We start from the raw sequence: 14,329 nt of genomic DNA on the forward strand, positions 1-14,329 counted from the left end.
TATCCAAATCCAGCTTTAAACTTCTCCACAACAGTATCGGACCTGCCTGGTGTTCCTTGGTCTTCATGATGCTCTCTGTGCTTTAAACACAACCTGAGACGACCACAGAGCAGCTGCATTTATAGGGGACTTTATTACACAGAGGTGGATTCTATTTATCATCAGTCATTTAGGACAACATTGGATCAGTCAGAGATCCAAACTGAACTTCTGGAAGGAGTTTGCTCCACTGAAAGTAAAGGGGCCAAAAACATTGCACGCCCCACTTTGCAGTTTTTTATTTGTTAAAAAAGTTTAAAATATCCGAGAAATTTCGTTCCACCTCACGATTGTGTCCCACTTGTTGATTCTACAGAAAATCATAAAAATTTTATATCTTTACGTTTGAAGCCTGAAAAGCGGCAAAAGGTTGAAAAGTTCAAGGGGGATGAATACTTTCACAAAGCACTGTACATTAAGTAAATCTAGATTTGTTATGTTCCGGGGTTCTCTGGTTCTCTTGGTGGGGTTTTCCTGTGCGCCTTTTCCACCTCTTACCACCAGATGGTGACAGGTTCCGGTTGGAGTGCGGTGGTGTCATCATCATCCTCAGCTGTCATCGATTACCCTCATCAGCGGAGCATACTTTAGGAGTTGACCGCCAGTCCAGCGTCGCCTGAGTGTTTGCCAGTCACGGTACCTCTGAGCCCCCTTGAGCCCTGTCTCTGTGTTCCTCGTTGCCTTGAGCCTTCCTGTGATTCTCTTTGTGTTTCTCTGTGGTCTTCAGGTGATCCCTTTGACACTCTGGACCCGCTGACTAGATCCTGGCAGTTTTCCTGGTTTCAGAACCTCTCACGTGACGCCGTGGAGAGAACCCACTGGTTGCCCGAGTTCCCAGACTCACCTCTCCGTTGTTTGCAAGTATCTCCTGGATCCCACGGCTGGCGGCCGAACCACTCCTCTGTGTCTCCATTGCACCCGAGCCTACCTGTCCGTTCTTCGCCGCACTCCTCCGTTGTTCCTAGACCCACTAAGAGACTGAGACCCTGGACATACTTTGTAACCTTCCACGATTCAAATCCAACCACCACAAGTAAGAACAACCTGTGTTTTATCTGAGATTTCCATGTTCCCACGACCCCTGAACTCACCAGTCTGCTCTTTCCCCTGGCAGTGAACCACTGCTGCCCGTTACCATTGATTCCCTGGACCAGACCACCTTGACACTTTCTGATAATTGTGTAATCTTAATAAAACTCTTAAACTGATTCCTACTCCCCTGTCTTGTGTTCTGCATGTGGGCTAGAAAACTTAAACCCATCATGACAAGATTGTGATCTAGAGCAGAACTCCAGGAGATCAGGTAGATTCTGGTTTTTACCTTTAAGAGAATCTTGCAGGATGGTCTACTGTGAAGATTTTCCATTTGATGCTATTACTCCTGGTGAAAGTTGAACTGAAAACATCTGACTTTTAACTCTGCAGCTATGTTTTTGTAGTGGTATAGAAATATACATATTTCTATACAAATAGTTTCCAGGTGTGACGCTCCGGTTGGGTAAAGTGGGCGGGGTATATAAGCGGCCGCTGTGCCCAGTCAGACATGTGTCTTCCTCATCATCCACTGTGTGGCCCGCGTCTCTTGGGTTCCGGCGGAAGAAAAGGCAACATATCGCCAGTGTGGTGCATGCTGTTTTGATTCCCTGGTGGTAGGTTTCCTCTCTCCCTGCACTATTGCTGATCTTTGTTAGAAAATCTAAATTTAAGTATGATTGTAGGTGAAACGCTATTGTGCTGCTCTCCTCTGCTTCCTCGTTCAGCGAGTGTGTGTGTGCGTTTTTGCCTGGATTGACAGGTAAATAACGCTCATTGGAAGCTCCAGTTTGTTGCAGTTCTGCCTAAAATGATTAACTTTCCTAGGTTTCCCCATATTCGAACCATTGCTGCTCTTTTGGATCCCGGATTTTGCACGTCATCAGTCAAACTTGGACTGTGGTGGCGCCTACACGCCTTAATTGAAGCGGTGTTTGGGGTGTGGCATCGGCGCGCCGAGCTCGCTCCCTGCAGTGGCGTGACTAGAGCCACACCGGATCTTAATATTCAACTTGGATTTTCTATTTGTTTCTTTATTTAGTTTCCAGCCCTTTTGGTTCCTTTAGATAATTGTTTATTTATTTGGGCTGATATTGTTTTTCTTTTGTTGTATTAAGTATAAGGTTGTTGTATTTGGTTAACTGTTTTTCTGTTGTTTGCAGTTGCTGAGGCCCGGTGGCGGTGCTGGTGTGGTGACGGTGTCTCCCTCTTTTTTGTGCCGTGATTCCTGAGTTTGGGTTGTCTCACTGCGTCTGGTGCTTTTACGGTTTTTTTGTTTGCTGTGTTTGGTGGATGCCGTCCCTATAGTGGCCCCTTCTGCCGGTGACCTCAGCTACTATAGTTTTTTTCTGTTTTTCCTTAGTTTTTTTGTTGTAAAGAACTGGTTTTAAAAAGAGTTTTAAAAGAATTTAATAAATAGCTTTTTGTGTATTTGCAATTGCCTCAGATGTTTTAATTCATGCATAACCGAACCTGTGTGCTTTAAAAAAAGAGGTAATATTCTCTGGGTGAAATTCCCAGGGTGGCGCTGTGAGCAACTTAATTGGGTTTAGAAATTTAAATTGCCCAATATTCTTGATTTTAACCTAGTCTCGCCACATTTTACACATTCAGGATTTCATTTTCACCTCCCACTCTTATTATTTAAAACTGTCTCAAGGTGAACAAAGTTCTTGTATTATCTCAACCTTCTCAATAAAATTTAGCCTTTAATATATATACAGTTAGGCCTGTCGCGATAAACGGTAAATCAATTAATCGTACGATAAATTAAAACTATCGACGTCATTTTAATTATCGGCATTCCGGCCTTTTTCTCTTTCTGTTGATGACACCGAATGAAAAAAGGCTCAACTCCAGTGCTCTCCACTGACCCCCCTTCCTCAATTTACTTAGTGTAAAGCCCAGCGCACACGATCTGTCGGCCCATTTTCAAAACCTGAGACCACACATTAGCAGACAGAAATCCTAGGTACAACGGTTCGATCAGGTTCGTTCCTGCCGTGTGGTGTCCAACAATGGGCACAAAATAATGGCTACAAATCCAGTGAACTAATTTTAAAACCGGGCATTAATCAATGCTTTACTACAATCTACCTGCAATGCATGTGGCTAGTGTCAGCGTGAAGTCCTGACTGAATGAAAATCATTATAACCTATTTATGTCACGTTAACAAAGAACAGCTGAAAAGTTACCGGGTTTATCAACTGCGGTAGCAATTTCGCTCCAACTCCTCCTCTTGTCATTTCTATATTCTTTGCATGTTGAATAAACATTAATGTTGTTTCCACATATCATCTCCAATGTCCGCTGGGCTTCAGGTTGTCAGCTGTTTGGGATTCTCCTCTGTAATTTCCCCTCAGAAAGAACGGAGGGAATCCGCGCTTTCTGATTGGCTACCTGTCACATTCAACAGGCTGCGTTAAGTTCCCAGTTGGGGAAAACCGCTGATTTAGATCGGAGCGGCCACGACGGTCTACCGTAACACACCACACAATCTTAGAAAGACCAACGTTCTAAGATTGTTGTAAGGGGAAAAATAGGAGCAAAAAATCATATAGTGTGAACTATTGTATCAGGTAGTCGATGTGCCCATCTTCTCTATTTAAATCTAATTATTACTGAAGGGCAACATAATATACAGACTTCATAATCCGCACTCTTTTGGTTGAATGCAGTATTTATTTCCACTTTTACTTTATGTTTAGTTTTTTTTTTCAAGTGAGTTTTTTGTTAATGGAGACTGAGAATCCATTTTATTTTTGTTTTTGGTTGTTTTGTTTATTTTGTTTATCAGCTCAAGTGTTAAGTTTTCTTTTGAAAATAAAGTGTATCTATCTTTGGCAAGAAATCGCATGCATTATTACGTCATTTCCATTAAATCAGTGTAAAAAGGTCTTCAAACAATATTATCGTTTATCGCAATAATTTTTGAGACAATTAATCATTGAGCAAAATTTGCTATCGTGACAGTATATACAGTATATATTTAGAGCAGCCAACAGAACTGACTGTATTCTCACTGGATTCTACTGAGCCAGCCAGACTGTAGTTCTGAAACAGACGATTAGTTTCTGTTTCTCTTCAGCTCAGACTTTGATTTAGTTATGAAAATACTTTTTTCATATTTTTTATAGAAAAATAACCTGGGCCTTTTTTAAAGTCACTGAGCTCAGCTTTTCACAGAAATGCGTTCCTACCTAATAAGCATACAAAGTAAAGCTTTATAATATTTTCAGTCTGACCCAATGATTCAGTGTTACTCTTAAAAGCAGCTCTGGACTCCACTCTGTTAACATGTGAAGAGTTGCATTTAAATCATTCCAGATATTTTTAGTCCGTCTGATTGCTTGAGTCGTTTAACCTTTCAAACTTAGAGCAGCTAAGGTCAGACAGAACCAACAGGTCTGATCCAGTTTTACATGATACTGGGTAATAATCAGACACTTTTAGAGCAGAACAGAACTGCTGACAATCATCTGCACAGATACATTGTTTAGTGATGTTTAATAATGTTTAGTAATGTTTAGAGAACTTTCTCTGTCCCTAAAGAGAGAGTTATTTGATCCTGTTGAGAGGTAATGAGTAGTAAACATCTCACCTCCTTTTAATGACTTCATATAATAAAACAGATTAGAAATTAAACAGGGTTAATATATAAATTGACTGTGTGTTCCTTTGATTTTTTTTATTCATGTTTGAGAAAACTTGAATCTCATTGAAACCGTTCAGGCGTCGCCTGTATCCACAAGGTTCCTCTTAAGAACATTGTGAGCAGCTCAACAGAGAAACACTGTGATGATGAAGGCAGAGGGTCAGTAGGTGGGATTTTCTGTCTAGTCCAGCAACAATAGCTCTGTTCCTACTGACCACATAGGAACAAATTAAGCAATTTGACATTTTGTTTTGCAAAACTGCCATGGAAACGCTTCTTTCTCATTACAAGTCATGCATTTACAACCAGATGTTACTGCTGGTGGAAATGACGAAGAAAACGACAGGAAGTGGTAGGACGATGATTGTTTTATCACATGAACAAACTTATTCACGTGACTTTATCTGCATTTTTTAAAAATGGAAACAGCAATTGCGAAATTGTGTTTTTGAATTTAGTGGAATATCAACAAGGTTTTGTGCATATTTCTAAAGGAAACGCAGCTAAAGATTTTATTACACAGAGAATGAAGCTGGTCTGGGTGAGTGGACTTAGGCACTGGGTTCCAGAGGATTGGAGACAGGCACGTGCAGAGGGGGGGCGAAGGGGGCTTGAGCCCCTGCCCCTTTTATCCTTGATGCCCCTAGTGCCCTTTTTGAGTTGTTTTTTTTTTACATTTTTTATTTTTAATCTGTATCTGCGAGTGTTTTAGGAATCCGAATGTAAAAGAACATTAGAGCAGGCAATGGAGCGGAGTGATTTGCCAGGATTTTTTCCTGTTATGATATTTCTTTACTGCTGAGATCTTGATATGAGCGGGTTTTGCTGGCTCTGCAGCTCTAGCAAACAGGTCAGCGGACTGATTTGAAAGTCAAAACAAAGCCAATTCTAATTTGGTTTGAAGGAAAAGCTGAGCCGGTCCCAGTTCTCATTTGCATCTTGGTGACAAGCCAAGTAGTATGGCGTCTGCTCCTGGTGACAGGAGGTGGCCCCGCCGAGGTAAAGGTCTGCTGTGGCCGTGAGGCCGGCCTGCCTGTGAGTCACCGCTGCTCGCTACAACAGCGGCCTGTAGCGGCGCAGCGACACCGAGGCTGATGATATTAGCCTGGATGTGATCCGGTTATTGGGCAGCATCGTGTTTGCTCCAGCTGAGACGCTCGGCGGGTAGCGCCGTGCTGCTGTGAGTGTCAGCCAGGTATGAGACTGGATGGATGAGGCTGCAGAACTCGGCAGTAGAATCCTCCAACACCACAAATAAAGATTCTTACAGCTTCCTTTGTTTTTCTGTAGATGCAGTTCTGGGTAGCAGGCGCTCCCACTGAATAGAATAGAATAGAATAGAATTCAACTTTATTGTCATTGCACTGTCACAAGTACAATCAACGAGATGTAGTTTGCATCTATCCAGAAGTGCTCTACGAGATATAAATATTTATTTACAGATGTACAAGACTATGTATGTATGGACTATAAGGGGTTATAGCAAAGAGATATAGATAGTGTGTATAATATAAATATAAATATGGGAGCTGTATGCACAGATTATACAGAATATACAAGAATGTTAGGAAATGGATTATAGATAAATAATGGCAGATAAAATTTACAGGTTGTATGTGTGTGTGAAGAAAACAGTCCGTGATGTGTGTGTGTGTGAGGATAGTCCATGTGTTATTGTTGTATGAGAGGATAGGGGAGTACAGTCCTTATAGTTTATGTTTTATGTCAGGAGGCGTTCAAAAGCGTGACAGCTGTGGGAAAGAAGCTGTTCCAGTGCCTGGTGGTTCTGGTCCGTAGGCTTCTGTAACGCCTCCCAGAGGGCAGGAGGGAAAAGAGTGTGTGTGCTGGGTGAGTGGAGTCCTTTGTGAATTTCCCGGCCCTTTTCAAACACCGCTTCCTGTAGATGTCCTTGATGGCAGGGAGCGGTGCCCCGGCGATATACTGGGCAGTTTTCACCACCCTCTGCAGCGCCTGCCGGTCGGAGACAGAGCAGTTCCCGTACCAAGCTGTAATACAGTTGGTGAGGATGCTCTCAATGGTGCAGCGGTAGAAGTTCGTGAGGATCTCTGAGGACAGGTGGTTCTTCCTCAGGGTCCTCATGAAGAAGAGGCGCTGATGCGCCTTCTTAATGAGTTTGGAGCAGCTGGTCGTCCAAGTCAGGTCCTCGGAGATGTGGACTCCCAGGAACTTAAAGGTGTCCACACGCTCCACCACTGTCCCCTTAATGTGGATGGGTGGATGTAGGTCAGCGTTCCTCCTGAAGTCCACAATAAGCTCCTTGGTCTTCTCGGTGTTCAGCTGCAGGTTGTTTTTGTCGCACCACTCAGCCAGACGGTCTACCTCCTCCCTGTAAGCAGCCTCGTCATTATCTCTGATGAGGCCGATCACCGTGGTGTCGTCTGCGAACTTGATGATGGCGTTAGAGCCATGGACAGGTCTGCAGTCGTAGGTGAAGAGGGAGTAGAGGAAGGGACTCATCACACAGCCTTGTGGCACTCCGGTGTTTATGATGATGGTGGATGAGAAGTGGTTGTCCAGCCGGACATGTTGAGGTCGACTGGTCAGGAAGTCGAGCAACCAGTTACACATGAGTGGACTGATGCCGAGGTCTGTGAGTTTGGTAATGAGTTGTGATGGGATGACAGTGTTGAATGCTGAACTAAAATCTAAGAACAGCAGTCTGGCGTAAGTGTTCTTACTGTCCAGGTGAGAAAGGACAGAGTGCAGCGCTATAGAGACTTCATCCTCTGTGCTCCTGTTCTGCCTGTATGCAAATTGGTGGGGGTCTAGTGTGGGGGGGAGACAGGATCTGAGGTCTGCTAGGACCAGCCGCTCCAAGCTATTCAGTCTGACATTTCTGTTGGAGCTTAGCTTTTTATTTTATGGTTGCGGAGAGGAATGAGACTTAGGACTCAACTTCTACTTTTTAAGCGCATTTTTATCTGATGTACAACTAAAACAAAATAAATAGCAGCAGTTAAAACAAGATAAAATTTAGTGACAGTGAGAATTACTCATATATTATCAATATCATATATATTATGGTGCAGTTTATATTATTATTATTATTATTATTATTATTATTATTATTATTATTATTATTATTATTATTATTATTATTATTATCATGTGTACATTTGTATCTAAATGTATATCAACTCCTCCTTATTGATGAGACATTTATATTTGTCTTTACTGGTGGCCTCAGTTCCTGCTTCCAAGTTTCAACACCAAAAAATCAAAGTTATTTCAGATCAGGAGTTTTTTAAAGTGATTTTTTAAAAAGAGATTAAATTTGTTTAGAATTAGTGCAATAAATAAATTTAATTGAAACAAATTCATATCATCCTAAACTTCAACAGTTAAATCTTTATACAAATGTTATTCTTATGTTATTCTAATGTTATTCTAAGCACCAGGAAAGCAGCACAAATCTTTGAAAATCACATTTTTAATAATCTTTCAGTTCTTATAATCCTGTGCAAATACTGTATGTAGAAGGTAATTGGACTTCTATCAGTTCCTCAAGCCGTTCCAGCCAAAAGGCCCCTTCGGGTCTGAACATGGTTAGCAACAGAATTATAAATAGTTGTCATAGCAACAGCTTCCAGCATCACCTTTCAATTGATGCTGTAATGTCAACCACTTTTTATTATGACACTGTTCTGTTCATAATAATGTACCCTGATGTCATGATTTGTTGATGAAGAGCATGCTAAATGCTTGAGGGCCATGATGGAACCATGTTGGTTTGACTAAGGTCTTAATGTCTCTTATCATTAGAAACTAATGAACTCAAAAAAGTTTCTTGATGCTTCAAAATTCAACGTTTATTTTCCTGTTTTAACAGGAATACCAACTATTCAGGGCTGAACTCAGACATGTTGCATTTTGTGAATAACACATTATAATTGTAAGTATTATTGGTAGAGTTTTGTCCTTCCAAAGGAGATGTAAAATGTAATATTTGAGGAGTTCTACAGCACTAGTAATGTGATAATTAGTTATATTTTTCAGTGTCCATCATTGTGAAATATGTGATGTTTTTCTAAATGTTTTTGCTGGTGATCTTAAGTTTAGCAATGAAAAGGATTCTTTATTTTGCTATTTTTATGGGGGTTTTTTTAGGGTAGGTTTAGCATGGCGGAAATATATGTGAAATGCTTTTATCTTCGGAAGAGCGTTACATTTTATTATTGTTTGTTTTGAAACACCTCATCTCCCTACTGGTTGCAGTCAACCTTCTTATTTGGCTCTTAACGATGTCTCTGGCTGTTCTCTGGCTTCCCTCTCAGACAAGGTGTTGTCCTTTCAGAGCTGTCAATGTCTGTGTGTTTTTGTTTTCACACCCTGTTCGGAGGCTGTGAAACTCTCCAGAGCAGAGCGCTTTGGACGTCTCTGAAAAGGCAGATGCCCACGTGAAGACGGTGGAGTCAAGCGTCCTCTGCACGTGTCGCCCTGTCGCTTCCTCTTAAAAGTGTCTGCATTCTCTGGGTTATTGTTGGTGAGTTTCTCAGACACAGCTGATAAAGTGGCTACTCAGCGGTATTAAAGCCATAAGCATTGTTGTTTTGCTGAGAAGCTGAAAGCTGAGATTGGATAGAAACAGCCTTCATGTCTGACTTGTCGGATTGGGCCAGGGGCCACTTCACAGCAGTGGACCTAATCATTCAGCCTAAGTAACTTGTTACAAGACTGTCCTCCAGCTGTCTGGGTCCCCCAAACCTCCACCTCTAAAGCCCCTGGAGATTTACTCACCAGGGGGAATTGCTATTCCATCTCCTGTTATTATTTGCCATAAAAATGCAGAGAATGGCTACCGACTCCGAGGTGCAATAAAAAGCAGTGGGGTGTGAGATGGCGTCTGCGCATCATTAATCAGACACACTAGTGAAACATTGGGCCTTTCCTCACTGGCTAGTGGAAATTGATTATTCTGTAAGTCTCAGCGATTAGGGTGTCTATATAAAAAAATGGGGGAGTGACAGCAGCGTGGGGAGAGATCAGCCGACCTGGGAGGAGAGGACAGGGATGGAGTGAGACGGAGCTACAGGAGGAAACTGCAAAGAGAGCAGTCTAGTGACTTTCATTTGACACTATGCTGACAGGAAGGGGAAATATGCAGCACAGGAACCAAGGACGGGACAACGTGATTCCATATCGATGCCTACAGCCTCAGTACATGGGGCGTCTGCTCCAACCACTGCACACAACCCAGCTTTTCTTTTTTTCTCTTTAACCTTAAATCACTTGCAGGACTCCTCTGAGGGGGATTCTGCAACCAGATTCTAATGCGAAATGAAGCATTCAGCAAGATTCATCTAAAGAAATAAAAATCACCTTTTTCACTACAGACTTTTATGTTCCGCGTGGAAATAGCAGTGGTGTAATTAACAGCCCTAATAAAAGCCGCAGCAGGAGAGGAGAGCCGTTTCTGTGGCCCTGAGACGGTACATGGTGGCTCCAACCGATCCAACAGTTTTTATAGAATGCCGTGATGAGAGGCGCTCATAGCAGAGGAAAAAGCCAGAGTTTAATTCCTGGCAAAGCATGATGACATGGAAAGAGATAAAATCACAGATAAAAAGTAAATATTCAGAGGAATTTAAGGCTAAACTGAATTTGAAATTAAAATAAGTCAATAAATTTAAGGAGATGTCATTGGTGTCTTCCAAAAGTGTTCATGATCACTAACTTTCCACAGAGGAAACATCTGCTGGCCTCAGAGGTTTGTTCTCTTTCAGATGAGCTCAAGAACAGTTTGTAGAAAACTTCATGGAATGACTTTTTGGAATGACCAAGTTTGGATGCTTGGTCTAAGCATCCAAACTTTACGTCACCAAAGCGTTAGTTGTAGTAACATTAAGGACGCCTTCATTGAACTCTAGAGGAGACGTGGAGAATGTCTCTGCCTGCTAATCCAATAGATGAGTCTGGTTGGAAGTCGGCAGGAGAATATTAGTGGCCTGATCTTCAGGCATTGGGTTTGTTGGCTTGGAGGAACTTCAGTGGCCAGCACAAAGTACTGACCTCAACCTAACACAGTGTCTTTGGGTTGAATTAGAGTCTACACTGCAAGCTGGACCTTCTTATCCAACAGCAGTGTTGGACCTTACAAATGTGCTTCTGGAAGAATTGTCTAATAATCCATTTATTACATTCCTACACTTTGTAGAAGAAACCACTAGAATGGAAGGAAAGTGAATCAGAACATCAATTATAAAGACTTGCCAAAGAATATCAAGAAGATTTGGATCTGGACTATGACTGGGCCATTCTACCACATGAATCGCTTAAAGGGTGTTCACACCAGCCCTGTTTATTCCACTTTAATCAAACTCTAGTTCCTTTGTCTAGAAAGTCTGGTTTGCTTTGGGAAAGGTGAATGTGTAATTGGACTCTGACCCAAACCAAGAAAGCAAACTCTGGTCTGCCTACAAACCTTGGTCAGGGTTCGGTTGAAGTGAACTCTGGTTCGGTTCGAATGTGAATGCCAAGCGGACCGGAGATCTCTCCAAACGCAGGAAGTGGACCACAGTGCAGGGCATTCTGGGTAACTATAACCAAAACAGACCTGAATGTAGCTAGCAGGAGAATGGCTCGTGGTCGTTAGCCAAAGACAAAAAACAAATCCTCCAACCGCTAAAATCTGACACCTCTCCATTTTTCTTTACATTTTGTGAAGAAAAAGCTCTCAGGTCTTCTTCTTTTTGTGTTGCATCCATCAGTGTTGCAGCACCTCCACAGGCAAGCAGGTGAACAGGTTTTTCAAAGGGTTTGGGTCGTTTGACACGGTGGCATGTGGAAGTGAACTACCCTTGTTGAAAATGTGACAAATGTTGCAGCTTTGGTCCTTAATCGAAGCAAGTCTACTGGACTATCTGGTGTGAGAACATTCTGGATGTGAAGTGATCTCGGCTGTTCCAGGCTCAAGTCTGAGCCTGGAATGATTGAATGATTGAATTCACTCCATTCATCTTCTCATCCACTTTTATCAGGTTCCCAGTCCCTGCTGAGGAAAAGCATTCCCAAAGAATAATGGTAAGAGATGTCATAGGGACAACGTTCATGTATTTTACCTTACATGCCTTTTTGCATGTATGCTAAACATAGCTGCAAACCCCAAAGCTTTCTTCACGCCTCCCTCCAACAAGGTTGATGACCAATGGCTTTTACTTTGCATTTACACCAATTAAGTCCACTAGTTGAGTGTTGCTGGCTTTGAGTTTTATTCAGGATTATCAGAGTTGATCCATTAATAAGTAATTCATTATCTAAGTTTAGGTTTATTCTGTGCTATTTATAGATCAACATATTTCCATGTACATACTTATTATCTTACTTTATTTATTTTCTATTTAGGACATAGGTAAATTACTTATATTATCACACTTATGTATAAATTGTTAGACATTCTATATTGCTTATGACTCTATTTGTATTTGCTAATATTTAATACTTTGTCAGCTAATAATAAATTTCCCCTTGTGGATCAATAAATGATCTTCTGATTCTGAATTAATAAACTAAAAACAAATGTATATTGTGAGTAGTAAATCTATATTTCTCTCCCTTCAAAGCTGATCAGTTAAACAGTTTATGTATATGAATCAATGAAATAATTATTTGCTTTTATTAAATTGCACCTATTTGGTATTTAAATAGTATCTTTAAGAAACACATCTCAGGTTTAAATCAAAATTTCTGTTCCTTTTTGTATCTTTTTCTCAAATACTTGGAAAACCCAGGATCCAGAAAATATTTCCACCTAAAATAAAATCATGTTATGCTGCAGATTTTTCCTCCCTAAGAGTCGCTGCCTGAATGAAGTCAAACAATCTGCTTGATGGTGAAGAGTGGCTGTCCAGCTTCCTAGCCTTATCTTTACTTCACTCACCATGCATCATCTGTACACATTACTGCACAGTAAGCCATGAATCAGACGCTGTTCTTATCATAACCCAGGCGTGGTGATGTTCTGAGGCACGCTGGTGCATTGACCCCCTTCCCTCTGTGTCTCCAGTAAGCATAACCATATCTGACAAGGCCAGAGCTGGAAGGAGGGAGGAGGATCCTCTCCTCCTTTAGGTACATTACCAACCGTCTGTTCACGTGGCTTATTTCCACCGACACTGCCTTGGCCTCCTCCTCAAAATGGAGTAGCTCTATTTCTTTCTGTTTATCTTATTTGTTTTTTTCTCAAGCATTTTCTTTTACTCCACTTTTCTGCATCCTGGGGCTTTCTGCAACAGGATGAAGGGAAGTAAACAATACCTCGCTTTGTGGCTTTAGACCAAAAAGAGCAGGATCCAGCGGAGATACAGCGAAGTTCTGCTGTGAAATGGTTTAATGAATGTTTTCAGGCACAAGCTCGTCATTTCTTCTCTACGTTTGGGAAAGAAGTTGACATTTTCCACCTTTAAATCAAATTACAACTGCAAACTTGAATCAATCAATCAAGTTTATTTGTATGTCACATTTTAGCAGCACGTGCTTTATATAATAGAAAATTATAAAGTTATAAAGAAAACACAATGGAGTCAAGAACTGAACAAACATTACATTTTAATGAGTGACATCACCAAAATCATACACATCAATATGTTGATTAATGTTTCATTTATTATGGTTCAGAATCATCTCCAATCAGCTGGGTTTAAAGGACCTCAGTTTTTCAGCATCTTTTCAGTTTTCTGGAAGTTTGTTCCAGATTTGTGGTGCATAGAAGCTGAATGCTGCCTCTCCATATTTGGTCCTACTCTGCATCCTCAGAACCAGAACCAGAAGACATGTGGGGTTTTCATGTAATAGACCAGAAAAACTTTGGCTAAAGCCGACTAGTGGACCGTCGTTGAATCACAGTTCATTTGCAGATTTTTCTGTGGACCATTGCTAAAAATGATTCCCATAAAATTCACCTATTAATGGTTTGTTTCATAGAGCATGTCAGAAATATTCTAAAGAGAATGAGCACTATGAATTTTCCTTGATGCTGAGGAAGGATAAGAAAGGCTGTAGATTTTGGCTTCTATGGCCATGCTAAGGTTTCCATTGTCTGTGTTAATGCATATTAAAGCTGCAGTATGTTACTTTTATGATAATAAAAGTAACATAATATAATAACTTTTATAATAATAAAAGTATTTATTATAATAATAAAAGTAACATACTACAAATTATGCTTTTACATTCTATGCAAAAACATTTTGTGGAGGAAAACTAGTACACGGCTTAAAGTGACAGCTTAACTCAATTAGATTTTTCATAACCTTCCTACTTAACCTGTGCTGTGTAAGGAAATTAATGTTTCCACTTTGGCAGAGATAAAGTAGAAGGAAAGTAGAACAGTTGGCTAATTAACAGAAAATGCTGAAGTTGTGCAGATGTTATCTTGATTGATCATAATAAGTTATGATCAATTGAGCCCATCCATGCAGGTTTTGTGCTTTCTCTTACCGTTTCTTGGAACGTCCACAGTGAAACATGGTGTTGGCAGCATTATGCTGTGGAGAGGCTTCTCTTCAGCAGGGACTTGAGACTGTAGGTCTGTGGTGCCCAATGTGGGTCCTGGAGGGCCGGCATCCTGCATGTTTCAGTTCTCT

The 14,329-nt window shown here is 41.0% G+C and overlaps 2 long non-coding RNA genes across 2 annotated transcripts; both read left to right on the forward strand.

The window, feature by feature from the left end:
* The first annotated feature begins 474 nt into the window (after positions 1-474).
* Positions 475-1,247, forward strand: LOC116720142 (uncharacterized). Its single transcript, XR_004339329.1, has 3 exons — positions 475-675; positions 767-1,072; positions 1,154-1,247. It is a non-coding gene; the product is annotated as an uncharacterized LOC116720142 (long non-coding RNA).
* Positions 1,248-1,492: 245 nt separating this feature from the next.
* On the forward strand, positions 1,493-2,509 carry LOC116720136 (uncharacterized). Its single transcript, XR_004339327.1, has 3 exons — positions 1,493-1,688; positions 1,758-1,834; positions 1,900-2,509. It is a non-coding gene; the product is annotated as an uncharacterized LOC116720136 (long non-coding RNA).
* Positions 2,510-14,329: the final 11,820 nt, after the last annotated feature.

Source organism: Xiphophorus hellerii, chromosome 1 (assembly GCF_003331165.1).
Source record: "Xiphophorus hellerii strain 12219 chromosome 1, Xiphophorus_hellerii-4.1, whole genome shotgun sequence".
Lineage (NCBI taxonomy): Eukaryota > Metazoa > Chordata > Actinopteri > Cyprinodontiformes > Poeciliidae > Xiphophorus > Xiphophorus hellerii.